Below are 13,326 nucleotides of genomic sequence, written 5' to 3' on the forward strand. Positions count from 1 at the left end.
ATTGTTGGCTATAATTAGATCTCTAGAACTTTTTATCTACTGGTTACATACAATTAATTTGGAATTGGATCTCTCCCTCCATCCATTCATTTATCAAATCAATATTTATTAAGCAATTACTGTGCTTTCGCTTAACAATCATAACACTGTTGTAAGTGCTGGTTATACAGTGTTGAACAAATTACTTGCCTTCAGTGTCCTAGGAGTGGAGACAGACAACACCCAAGTAGACAAAGAAATTAGATAGTTCTAGACAGTGAGTAGAAGATATGAGTACAAAGAAGGAAATCAAACAAGAGAATGTGATACAGAATGACTGGGTTTAACTTTAAATGGTGTGATCTAGAGACAAAATAAGCAAATAAGAACTTATAAGTTGCTGTCTCAATGTCATTTCCTGGTTTTAAAAGTGTAATATGGTTATGTAAGATGTCAGTGGGGAAAGCTGGGTTAGAGATGAACAGAGCTTCCTGTACTGTTTTTGCAACTTCTTGCGAGTCAAATTATTTCAATATAAAAAATGTAAAATTAATAAATAACGTATACTTTGTGATGAAGCCTATGTAGGAGACGAAGAGGACCTATCTCTAATTGTCTAAATTATGACACATTACAATCATGTATACCAGTGCCCCTTATACATTAATATACCTACAAATTACCTGGGGATCTTTTTAAAATACAGATTCTGCTTTAAGGTTTGGGGTGGAATCTGAGATTCTACATTTTCAACAGTCTCCTAGGTGACACTGCTGCTGCTGTTCCATGCAACAAAGCTGAGTATCAAGGTTGTAGTGTGTGATCAGGTTTTTGGAATTTATGCTAAATTCTGTGGGAAGCCATCCTAAAACATTACTGAAGAGAAAGAATGAGGCTGGAGGAATAACTCTCCCAGACTTCAGACAATACTATAGAGCTACAGTCATCAAGACAGCATGGTATTGGTACCAAAACAGACATATAGACCAATGGAACAGAATAGAGAGCCCAGAAATGAACCCACAAACTTTTGGTCAACTCATCTTCGACAAAGGAGGCAAGAATATACAATGGAATAAAGACAGTCTCTTCAGTAAATGGTGTTGGGAAAACTGGACAGCAGCATGTAAAACAATGAAGCTAGAACACACCCTTACACCATATACAAAAATCAACTCAAAATGGATTAAAGACTTAAACATAAGACAAGATACAATAAACCTCCTAGAGGAAAACATAGGCAAAACATTATCTGACATACATTTCAAAAATTTTCTCCTAGAAGAAATAAAAGCAAGAATAAACAAATGGGACCTAATGAAACTTACAAGCTTCTGCAGAGCAAAGGAAACCAGAGATAAAACAAGAAGAAAACCTACGGAATGGGAGAAAATTTTTGCAAGTGAAACCGACAAAGGCTTGATCTCCAAAATATATAAGCAGCTCATATGACTCAATAAGAAAAAAATAAACAACCCAATCCAAAAATGGGCAGAAGACCTAAACAAGCAATTCGCCAAGGAAGACATACAAATGATCAAAAAACACATGAAAAAATGTTCAATATCACTAATTATCAGAGAAATGCAAATCAAAACTACAATGAGGTATCACCTCACACCAGTCAGAATGGCCATCATTCAAAAATCCAAAAATGACAAATGCTGGAGAGGCTGTGGAGAAAGGGGAACCCTCCTACACTGCTGGTGGGAATGCAGTTTGGTGCAGCCACTATGGAAAACAGTGTGGCGATTCCTCAAAAGACTAGGAATAGACTTACCATATGACCCAGGAACCCCACTCCTGGGCTTGTACCCAGAAGGAAATCTACTTCAGGATGACACCTGCACCCCAATGTTCATAGCAGCACTATTTACAATAGCCAAAACATGGAAACAACCTAAATGTCCATCAACAGGTGACTGGATAAAGAAGAAGTGGTATATTTATACAATGGAATACTACTCAGCCATAAAAACCGACAACATAATGCCATTTGCAGCAACATGGATGCTCCTAGAGAATGTCATTCTAAGTGAAGTAAGCCAGAAAGAGAAAGAAAAATACCATATGAGATCGCTCATATGTGGAATCTAAAAAACAGAAACAAACAAACAAACAAAAACAAAGCATAAATACAGGACAGAAATGGACTCATGGACAGAGAATACAGACTTGTGGTTACCGGGGGGGGGTGCGGGGTAGAGGGTGGGAAGGGATAGACTGGGATTTCAAAATTGTAGAACAGATAAACAAGATTACACTGTATAGCACAGGGAAATATACACAAAATGTTATGATAAATCACAGAGAAAAAAATGTGACAATGAGTGTGTATATGTCCATGTATGACTGAAAAATTGTACTGAACACTGGAATTTGACACAACACTGTAAAATGATTATGAATCAATAAAAATGTAAAAAATAAAAAATAAAAAAAAAACCTAGGTACAGTAAAGGTAAAAAAAAAAAAAAAACTCTTGAAAAAGAGTTGTAATCCAATTGGTTTTATACTGTATTTCAATCTCTATAAGGCTCACTATGTATCTTGGTTCAGGCTATTTCCTGTCTCCTCCAGGAGTTATTTAGAAAGAAGGCTGTTTCAAGGTTCTAGGTCACCTTGCAGGTTTGGGGCTTTTTTTCCTATGCCTTCTCTTTGACACTTAATTCCAAGTGGTGAACTAGGTCGGGTCAGCTAGGTCCAGGTCAATGGTCTTCAAATGTTCTTGCTCTTGTGTTCCCGAAAGATTTCATAAGCAACATACCCCTTCACACCATAACATCTTAAATTTTTCATTGTAAGCTTAGATATTTGCAAAGGATGCAATTTTCCAGACTAGCATAAATACTGACATTTAAAAATAAAACTATACCACTCTTTTAAATGTATTCAATGGGATCTAAATACTATAGTCATTTACACCCACTATCATCCACTTAAAAATAAAAATGGACAAATTCTTTAACAGTTAAAAGTTTTACATCATTTTTTTCTTTCTGAACTTGTAATTTCACCAACTTCCCCTGCTGAATGTTATCTAATATAATATATATTTAATGCTTAATAGTCTTTTCTTGAACACCTTTCTTTTCTGCAACAAAATAAATATAAATTTAATTCCTAAAATTTCATGTGACAAAAGCTGTAAGAGTTAATTTTTTTTTCTGGATTGAATTATAATTGCAATTAGTGAAAGTCATTTAACCAAAACAATTATTTTATAAACTTTGACAAAATTTATTACACAAGAAGTAAAATGTATTGAAAATGTATCTGTTATTGTTGAAAAATGTGGTTTTTCTCAGTACATCTGTGGGTAAAGCTTACTGATTGCTTGAAGGAGACCTGATTATTCCTATTTTTTTTTCATGTAGGCTCTGAGAAACCTTGCTCATAGAAAGAGGGAAATAGGGATGAAAGAAGTTTTATTACATTAATATCACTTAATTCTTTGAACTTCTTCAGAGTTATGTGCCAAAAAAATTATAATCTATTATCAGAAATTATTTCTTTGATTATGAATTAGAATTAGAAACCAATCACAAACCTCTTGAGTTGCAAAACGATGTGTTTTCTAGTTATTAGTCATTTATTCCAAAAGGAATTTACCAAAATTACTCAAATGATATTAACTATATATTTTTTTCATGTAGTCACCTTGCTTAACCCATTATATTCAAAAAAAGAGAAAATTGAAATATTAACTTCAGCACATTTTCCATATAATATGTTTGATAAAATGTTTTATCATGCTATGTGCTTCAAATATGTTTTGCCAAAACCTTAGAGTTTCAGATTAAGCTTGTTTAGAAAATGTCTACTCTGAACCTAATTAGTGAAGTTAGGCTTCATTATTATCCCAGTTAGCCAACTCAGACTGACTTCCTGTTAAAAAAGTAAAAGTCTTAATTTTTAATTCAAATGAATGTGTTCATATGCATTTTGAGGGATAATACCAATACAGTAAAGCCATCAAGATTAAAACCATATAGTTTAATATAAATTTTTTATCCTAATAATAATCTATAAGCCAAAGAATAATTTTTTGCTAGTTTTCATTAACTTATAATAATGCAATGCAATGCTTAGCCGAAACTATGTTATTTATCAAGCAGGAAATAAGATAAAAGGCATGGCATATGTTTTACAGAACCAAAGGCAGAGGCTTAAGAACAAGCACTGGACCAGGAAGTAAAGGAGAAGAAAGGCAAGGAGAGAGATGGAGCAGATCCAAAAGCTGGCTATAAGAAATGTGCCTTGGGATCATCCATCTGGAAGAGAAAATGGGGAAGCAGTTTTCTTTGGCTCCTGCCTGGTAGTGAGGACTAATCCTTTATTGTGGCTCCTCAATTTGCCTCACTGGATGCCTGCCCCAGTTAAAAAAAAGGGGGGGCCAGGGGATGGCTAGGGCAGGACTTACAGAATGATGAAGTAAGGAACTCAGAAGACCCCTTCTCCAACCAATGATTTAACTGGTGACAACTTTAAAAACCAATCATTCTAAGTCTCTGGAAATGGTGCCAAGGACATACAGCAAATAAACATTCACTCAAGAAACTACACTAAATCTTGGGTAAGAACAGTGAGAACCTGAGATATATGAACCATGATCTGCTCTGTTACCCACACACCCTCAGTTCCATATTATAAAAGCACTACCACAGGCATTTGCAACCAAGAGTGAGATTCCTCTCTCCCTTGCTCCCAGTCTGGGGCTAGGGTGACCACAAGAAGGTCAAGCAGCTGGTGCTTCTTCTCCTTCCCAGACCCACCATGGGAGCTCTATTCCAGGCAGGAGTAGCAGACAGGATCTGTCTTCCCAGACACAGTTTCCCCTCAAAGACAGAAACCCTAACTCAGGTAAGGCACTCTGAAAACATGAAGTCTCTAACCTATACCAGCCCTTGCTGGCTGTAGGGAAGAGGGCCCACACTGGGAGGAGCAGGCTGAGAAAACCAGGGCCTGCCCCCACCCCAGTGGTGGGTGTGAGCAGTTTCCTGCCCACAGTTTTACTGCAATGCTGCAGGGGTTCTGCCTTGGGGAGAAGGCAGTCCGTGAGGGCAAAGAGCTCTGCAGCTCTGCCTGAAGGAACGTTGTTGGGAGGAGAGAGGAGCACTCCATGCCTAAGGCCATTATTGAAAACTGAGATTTTGGTGGAGAACAATTAAGAAAAGGCAGTTCATCTTTGTATAAGCAAAATAGCACAGCAGCCAGAAGTTTAATTGAAAGAGCCAGAGAAAGAGGCAGATAAGAAGAGCCTTCTTGAGATCACAGACAACTCTGGGGTTGGGAAGGTGTGTGTACATCAACTGCGCTGCACCTGCTTAGGAGCAATCAGAGCAAGACATGAGGCCGACTTGAAATCATTCTCCACCATGCATGCAGGCCCGGCAACACAGGGCTGACACAGGTGTTGGGAATATCAGACAGGGAATTTTAAATAATTATGATTAATATGTTAAGGGCTGTAATGGAAAAAGTAGGCAACATGAAGCAACATATTATATTACAATATGGATACTACAAGCAGAGAGATAGGAACTCTAAGAAAAAAATTTTTTAAGTTCTAGAAACCCAAAACACTGTAACAGAAATGAAGAATGCCTTTGATGGACCCATCAGTAAAGTGGAAGTAGTCAAGGAAAGAATCAGTGAACCTGAAGATGTGTGAATAGAACCTTCTCAAACTGAAATGCAAAGAGAGAAAGGAAAGAAAACAAATAGGACAAAACATCAAAGAACTAAAAAAAAAAAAACAAAAACGGTTAAGGTATAAAATAGATGTATTTGCAATATAAAAAAAAGAAAATGGAGCAGAAGAAATATTTGAAATAATGATGGCTAAGAATTTCCCACAATTAATAACAGACACCGAAACACAGACCCAGGGAGTTCAGACAACACCAACAAGCAGGATAAATACCAAAAACAAATAAACACACACACACAGGCATGTCATATTCAAACTACAGAAAACTTAAAGTAAAGAGAAGACCTAGAAAAAAGTCAGAGAAAAAAACACTTTATCTTTAAATGGAAAAAGTATAAGAATTACAACAGACCTCTTATCAGAAATCATGTAAACAAAAAAAGAGTGGACTGAAATATTTTAAATGTTTAAAGGAAAAAGCCCCCGACCTAGAATTATATATTCAGGGAAAATTAAACTTCAAAAGTGAAAGAAAAAGACTCTTGCAGACAAACAAAAACAGGGAACTCATTGCTGGCAGACCTACTCTATAAATAATATTAAAAGAAGTTCTTCAGGGGAAAGGAAAATTATGTAGACCAATACCTTGGATTTACATAAAGAAAAGAAGAGCACTGAAGAAGGAATAAATTAAGGTAAATTTAAGCATTTTTTTTATTCTTAATTGATCTAAAAGATACCTTGTTTAAAGCAACAATAGGAACTGTGTGTTCGGTAATATAGCATATGCATAAATAAGTGAAAAATGACAGTAATGTCATAAAAATAGGATGAGAAATCAGAAATACTTTTATAAAGTACTTGCACTATGTGTGAAGTGATGTAGTATTGGTTGAAGGTGGACTTAGAATAGTTTAAAATGTATATTAGAAACTCTGGGGAAACCACTCATATTTTAAAGTATAATTGATATGATAGGAGAGGAGATCCAATGCAAGTATATGAAGTGCTTAATTAAAACCAGAGAAAGCAGAAAAAGAAGGGGGTAAATAAAGAACAAATGCAATTAATATAAAAAAGTTACTAACATGATGGTTATTAGTCCAACTATAGCAATAATCACTTTAAACGTGAATGGTCTTAACACACCAGTGAAAATACAGAAAAGAAATGCAGTGTCAGAGTAGATTTAAAAAAAAAAAAAGGACTCAACTTCTTGTCTATAAGAAATTCACTTTAAATATAAAGACTTGGAATCATCAAAAGTAAAGAGATGAGGAAAGACATCCTACACTAACACAAATCAAGAGAAAGCTGGAGTAGGTACATTAAGTTCAGACAAGGCAGATTTCAGAATGAGGAAAATTATCAGGGATTAAAGGGACATTAGAGTGATAAAGGGGTCAATTCTCCAAGAAGACATAACAATCTTAAATCTGTATAAACCCCTGAAAACAGCAGGAGAATAAATTGAGATAAAACTCAAAGAACTCAAGGGAGACTTCAAGAATTCTCTTTCATTACTTGATATACCAAGCAGGCAGCAAATCAGTACAGATATAGTTAACCAAACAGCATGACAAATAAACTTGATCTTACCGATATTTATAGAATTTTCTATCCAACAACAGGAGAATACACATTCTTCTCAAGCTCACATGGAATATTCACCAAGATAGATCCAATCCTGGGCAGAAATCATACAATGTGTGCTCTCAAACCATACTAGAAGTAAACTAGAAATCAGTAAGATAGCTGGAAAATTTTTCCAACCCCATTTAAAAATTAAGCAACACACTTCTAAATAACACATGGGTCAAAAAAGAAGCCTTAAGAAAAATTTTAAATATTTTCAGCTTAGTAAAAATGAAAATACAATTTATCAAATTTGTGAGATGCAATAAAAGCAGTGACTAGAAGGAATCTTATAGCACTGAAACAACATTAGCAAAAAGGAATATCTAGAGTCAATAACCTAAGTTTCCACCTTATGACATTAGAAAAAGAAGGGCAATTTAATCTGGAAGCAAGCAGAAGTAGGTAAATACTAAAATTAGAACAGAACACAATAAAATTGAAACAAGAAAAACATTAGAGAAAATAACCAAAACCAAAAACTGGTTCATTGACAAGATCAATAAATTTCATAAACCTCGATTGAACCAGGCTAACTAAGAAAAAAAGAGAGAAGATACATTTACCAGTATCAAAAATCAAAGAGGGGTCATAACTACTGATCCATTGTATATTAAATGGATAACAGAAAGTATTACAGTTTTATGCCCAGAGATTTGATAATTTATATGAACTGGATCAAACTACCAAAGCTCTCATATGAAATATCTAGAATAGGCAAATTCATAGATAAAGAAAATAGATTTGTGGTTTTTATGGCTGGAGGGGGACGGGGATTCACTTCTGATGGGAATGGAGTTTCTTGTGGGGACCACAAATATGTTTTAAAATTAGAATGTGATGATGACTGCACAACCCTGTGAGTATATCAAAAACCACTGAATCACATTATTTTGAATGGACAAATAGTACTGATTTCTTCTTAATAAAACAGCTTGAAAAACAAATTTAAAAACTGGTTTCTCCTTGTCCCAGCAGATTCCTGACTATGGAAAACTTGCTACTCCACCCTCCTGCGCCTCAAGGCTCAGCAAACATCTCCCAGGATGGAAGCAGCACCAGGTTTCTGCTCATTCATAAGGGCTTGTCCCTCTCTGAACTTAGTTCATTCATACTTCTTTGTGTCTTTAAATAAAAATCTGACTCTTTAGTTTATTCGATGTGTTTTCATTTTTAAGGTGATCTTCTACATCTAACTAGGGATATACCTTTGGTAGTCATTTGCATATCATTAATAACTAAAGACAAGAAAGTACATTGGATCACCCTGGAAGGAAGTAGGGCATGAGATTAAAGGGTAGCTCAGGACTGAGCTGTACCACTCTCTAGAATTCATCACGGGGACAGAGAAAGAAGACTCAGACAAAATGGGACAAAAGGCAAAGAGGGTGAGAAGGAGACCACTTCTCAAGGAAGCCAAGAGAGGTTAATGTTTCAAAATGGGGATATGTTCCATAGACTGAAAAAATGCAACTGCAACTAAATGATGAACTTTTTCGTCTGTAACAAAATGAGGTAGGGGGAATATGAGTACAATTTATCTGTGAGAAAGTGTAAGTTATTTGGAGGATAGACATTTTGAGACAGAAACCTTAGGAGAGAGCTTGTCTAGACAGAAAACCTATAGCATTGACTCTATTTTTGCTGAGTTAACAAACAGACAAACTAAAATTATGAATCTCCTAAATTTGACTTAAGTTTTCTATCATTTCTCCTTAGCAGAATCAAAGTTCTGAGTAATAGCAAAGGTGAGTAACAGCAAAAGTTACACTCTTGACTTTATTAATGGCACAGGAAATGTATATTTCAGTTAGTATTACAAAGGAATTAAAATTTTTCCTCTGTCCCAATTAAGTTTAAATGTTGCCCATCTTACCACTGAAAACTTTTCAGCAATAGCTATAATTCTCAACAGCAATTTTTATGGAACATACTAAATAATGCCAAGGTCACAGATCAGTGTCACATCTTCATTAGAACAAAGTACGGTCATTTGTTTACTTGTTACTATACACCAAGGATATATTCTCTAATGTACACTTTTATTGAATGCTAATCATATTTCCTCTTCCATAAACTCCCACTTCAATAACATGTAATTGAATTATCACCCCATTCATACAGCTATCAGAAGCAGTCCATTGCCACTTTTTCCCTGAAGTATAATAGTAATTCTTACAAAACCCAACAATTTATAACATGATGCATCTCAGTTTACATAAACTAAGTGTCTCCCTAGCAGCTGACACAAATATTGGTAGATAGTAAAATCAGGTTTTATGCTTTTGGGTCCAAAAGCACTTTGAAAGCCCCTCTCTTTTGAGTTAGGAAAAGGATCAGATTTAAGAAGAATCCAAATGAAAGAAAACCTTTAAAAGTATGTGAATATGGAGGTTATGCAAGACTTTCTATCATTTTAGTTTCTTTAAAGGGCATGTTTAATACTGAGGGGAAAAAAAGCTAGAATGGAGATCCTAAGCAGAGTAGAATTGGAGATTAGAATTGGGTGTGGGATTTCCCATGGAAGGAGACAGACACCTACACACACAATGGCTTTAAAGTGTCTTCACTTTACAAACATGAATTTACTATAAAAATTAGTTTCCTTTTGAAAGCAGTGGTCTTGGTTTTTCACAACATATAAATATTATAATATATCTACATTAAACAATTCCAACTAGAAATACAGAAAATAGGACACCATTAACAAGACCATTAACAGAACGAGGCATTAAAGACTGCATAAACCTTTGTGAACAAAATTTTAAAGGATATAAAAGATCTGAGTGAGTGAAGAGATAGCTATCCTCATGTTTTAATTTAGCATAGTATGAATTATATTTAATATATGAATTCAATGCAATTCCCCCTGCTCCACAATAAACACGGCTGACAGTATGAGGAACTCACCAAACTCATTATAAATTTTATATTGATGAAAAGAATACCCAAAATGCCCAAGTCAATTTTAATAAACAAGAGGAAAGAGCAGGCACATGTCTTACTAGGTATTGACTAAATCAAAGCCTTATTAGTAAAAACAAAGCAATACTGGAACAGGAACAAATAAATAGGCCGGCAAAACAGAATAGATTGTGTGTGTGTGTGTGTAAACTGATGTATGAAATTCACACCCCAAAACAATGGAGAAATGAAAGTGCCTATTTTCAGGAGTGTTGGGATGGTAGCAAGAAATAACTGTATTTCTACCTTATCTATATAAATAGGTAGACTCTAGGTAAACAATAGAGCTAATGGAAGAAAATATAGGAGGATGTATTTATGATATTTGGTTGGGAACAGGCTTTCTAAACAAGACCCTGAAGGCAAACAGTAAGTTGAAAAACGGATGCTGACTACATTGAAATTAAAGAAAACATTAACAATTTCTGTTCAGGGTTAGACACCACAGGTAACTTCAGTAGACAGGTGCCTAAGAAAAGATATTTATGATATTTGAAAATCAGCTAGTCATCAAGATAAAAAACAAAACAAGGGACCATAAAAACCAAGTGAAGGTATAATTTGAAGTTTGACTGTAAGGGGGAAATGGGCATAGGACATGAAGAAGCACCTACAGAAGAGGAAGCCCAATGTCCAACAAGCATAACAAAAGAATCCCGAATTTACTAGTAACCAGAGAAATGGAAATTTTTAAAAATAAGCTGTGTTAAACTATCATGTTATTGAAAGATGAATGATACTGAGGTTTGGTGAGTAATGGTGCAAAGCTGGTGCTGGTCATTCTGGAAACAATCTGATTGTGCTCAAAGTAATTTGGTATGTGTACAACCTGTGGCCCAGTGATCTCATTCTGGTGCAACCCAGAAAAATCTTTTCACAAGTCCTTAATGGGCTATTACTGAAGATAATTCATAGTGGCATTGCTAGTGATTGTAGGGAGCTGGAAGCTGGAAGAATGGATATGTGAAATATGATAGATGCATACGATGGTCCCATATGTAAAGCAAATTTATAGGTATCAAAAATAATAAAAAAAGTTAAATAAAGAATGAGATTTATAGCACAATGCTATACACATCAAAATAGCACTGCATCTAGTACCATATATTTTACAAGGATAAATACACAAACACTTGTCCTAGTAATTGTCTTTAATTAGAATGGGGACCTAAAGTGAGAGAAGAATATAAGGATATGGACAGATACTGATAATGTGCTAAGAAATGAGGAGTAAGATTAGCTCAACTCCCTGCCCCCTAGGCACCTGAAAAATAAATAAAAATAAATACTATAAATGCACAAGCAGACATAGGAGTATTTCATTCTTATGCATAAGAGTTGCATTGCTCTTCTAATAAAAGCATTTTCTGGCTGTTTTGCAAGGTCTAACAGGTCTGTTAGACTAACTAAGAAAGAAAATTACTTTGTTTTAAAAAAGGAATTTGGCTTCTTAGTGCTGTCTTTGTTAATACTGTCCCAATGACTGTTTTCAGACTCAGTTTCATAGTTTAAAAAAAAAAATATATATATATATAACATATATATATAATATATAGATGTATACTCTTTTTGGGGGGGTGGATAATTAAGTTTGTCTATTTGTTTTTTAGTGGAAGTACTGGGGATTGAACCTAGGCCCTCATACATGCCAGGCATGCAGTCTAATACTGAGCTATACCCTCCCCCTTTTCCATAGTTTTCAAAAGAGAATTGCAAGTTTCTAACTCAAGACCTCTGCAAAACAAGTACTCTCTAGTACCATTTTTGTTGGATGGATTTTCAATTCAGTTCTTGACCTCACTGAGGCTCTTGTGTACGGGTTTCATGAACCAAAAAAGGGCTGCTTTGAACGACCTCCAGGGCCGCTGTAGCTCTAACATCTTATGATCTTGATATTCTTCCTCTGAGTTTCAGCCTCCATAGTTCTGTTCTGTGCTCCAGTGAGAAAAATTAATTTAAAAAAAATAACTCACTTGGATGTTTTTTCTGAATGGAATCAAAACATACTTTTTAAAAAGTCAGACATTCTCTAGATGGCAACAAAACATTTTGCTAAAACGGTAATTAGTATATGTAAATGTGAGACAAAAGTGGTGATTTTTTCCCCCATCCTACAGACAACTGTTGGCAACCTTAATTACAAAATCTTTTCCTGCCTAATTGTGGTTTATTCTTGTTGAAGAAAAAAATAAGAGTTTTATCACTCATGTTTAATACCTTCACTAGCATAAGTTAAGATTCCATTTAGAACCAAACATTTCAAGCACGACTGCAATAGAACCATAGGATGCAACGTGGAACCGCTTGCTTTCCAAAGCTCTGACTCATCTCTCCTTAGAAATGGGGTGATGCAGAGGGTGAAAGGAGAGGGAGTAGAAAGAAACGTAAAAGAGGAAGAATGCGTGATGTTACAACCATTCAAACAGCATGTAAAAGACGGGATCTATTTTTTCACTTCAGTGAGAAGTCCAGCATCCTTTATCATCCCAGGTATGAAGTGTAACGTATGGCTAAGTATCTGAAGACATGAGCCCACCTAAAACTTGAGGTGAAACTCCTTAAGGACAACTACCGCTGAGCTAGTGGTATTTGCCACGTGTATTCCACAGACCCGACGAACAACACTCTTTTTCTCTGCAGTGGTGGAGAAATGTTATGCACAACAACATTAAAGGAATATAATTGCAATTACCAGAGCCAGTGTGTAAATATATAAACATATTCACAAGGAAAAGCACAAAAAAATGACATGGTTGGTAGTTTGAAAACAAAATTTCATTTTCTTTAAAAAGAGTTAGTCTCCTCAGTATGGAAGACCAATAGTGGAATCCATGACTGTCCCCAGAGCAGGTAAACATAGAGGTTTACATTAATTTTTTTTAATTCTTATTTTTTATTGAAGTGTAGCTGATTTATGTTAGTTTCAGGTGTATAGCAAAGCGATTCAGTTATACATATACGTACATACATAAAGTTTCAGTTTCTTTTCCATGATGGCTCATTACAAGAAATTAAATATAGGCCCCTGTGCTATGCAGTAGGCCCTCGTTGTGTATCTATTTTATATATAGTAAGAGGTTTACATTATTGACTCC

This window comes from Vicugna pacos, chromosome 2 (assembly GCF_048564905.1).
Source record: "Vicugna pacos chromosome 2, VicPac4, whole genome shotgun sequence".
In the NCBI taxonomy this organism is placed as follows: domain Eukaryota; kingdom Metazoa; phylum Chordata; class Mammalia; order Artiodactyla; family Camelidae; genus Vicugna; species Vicugna pacos.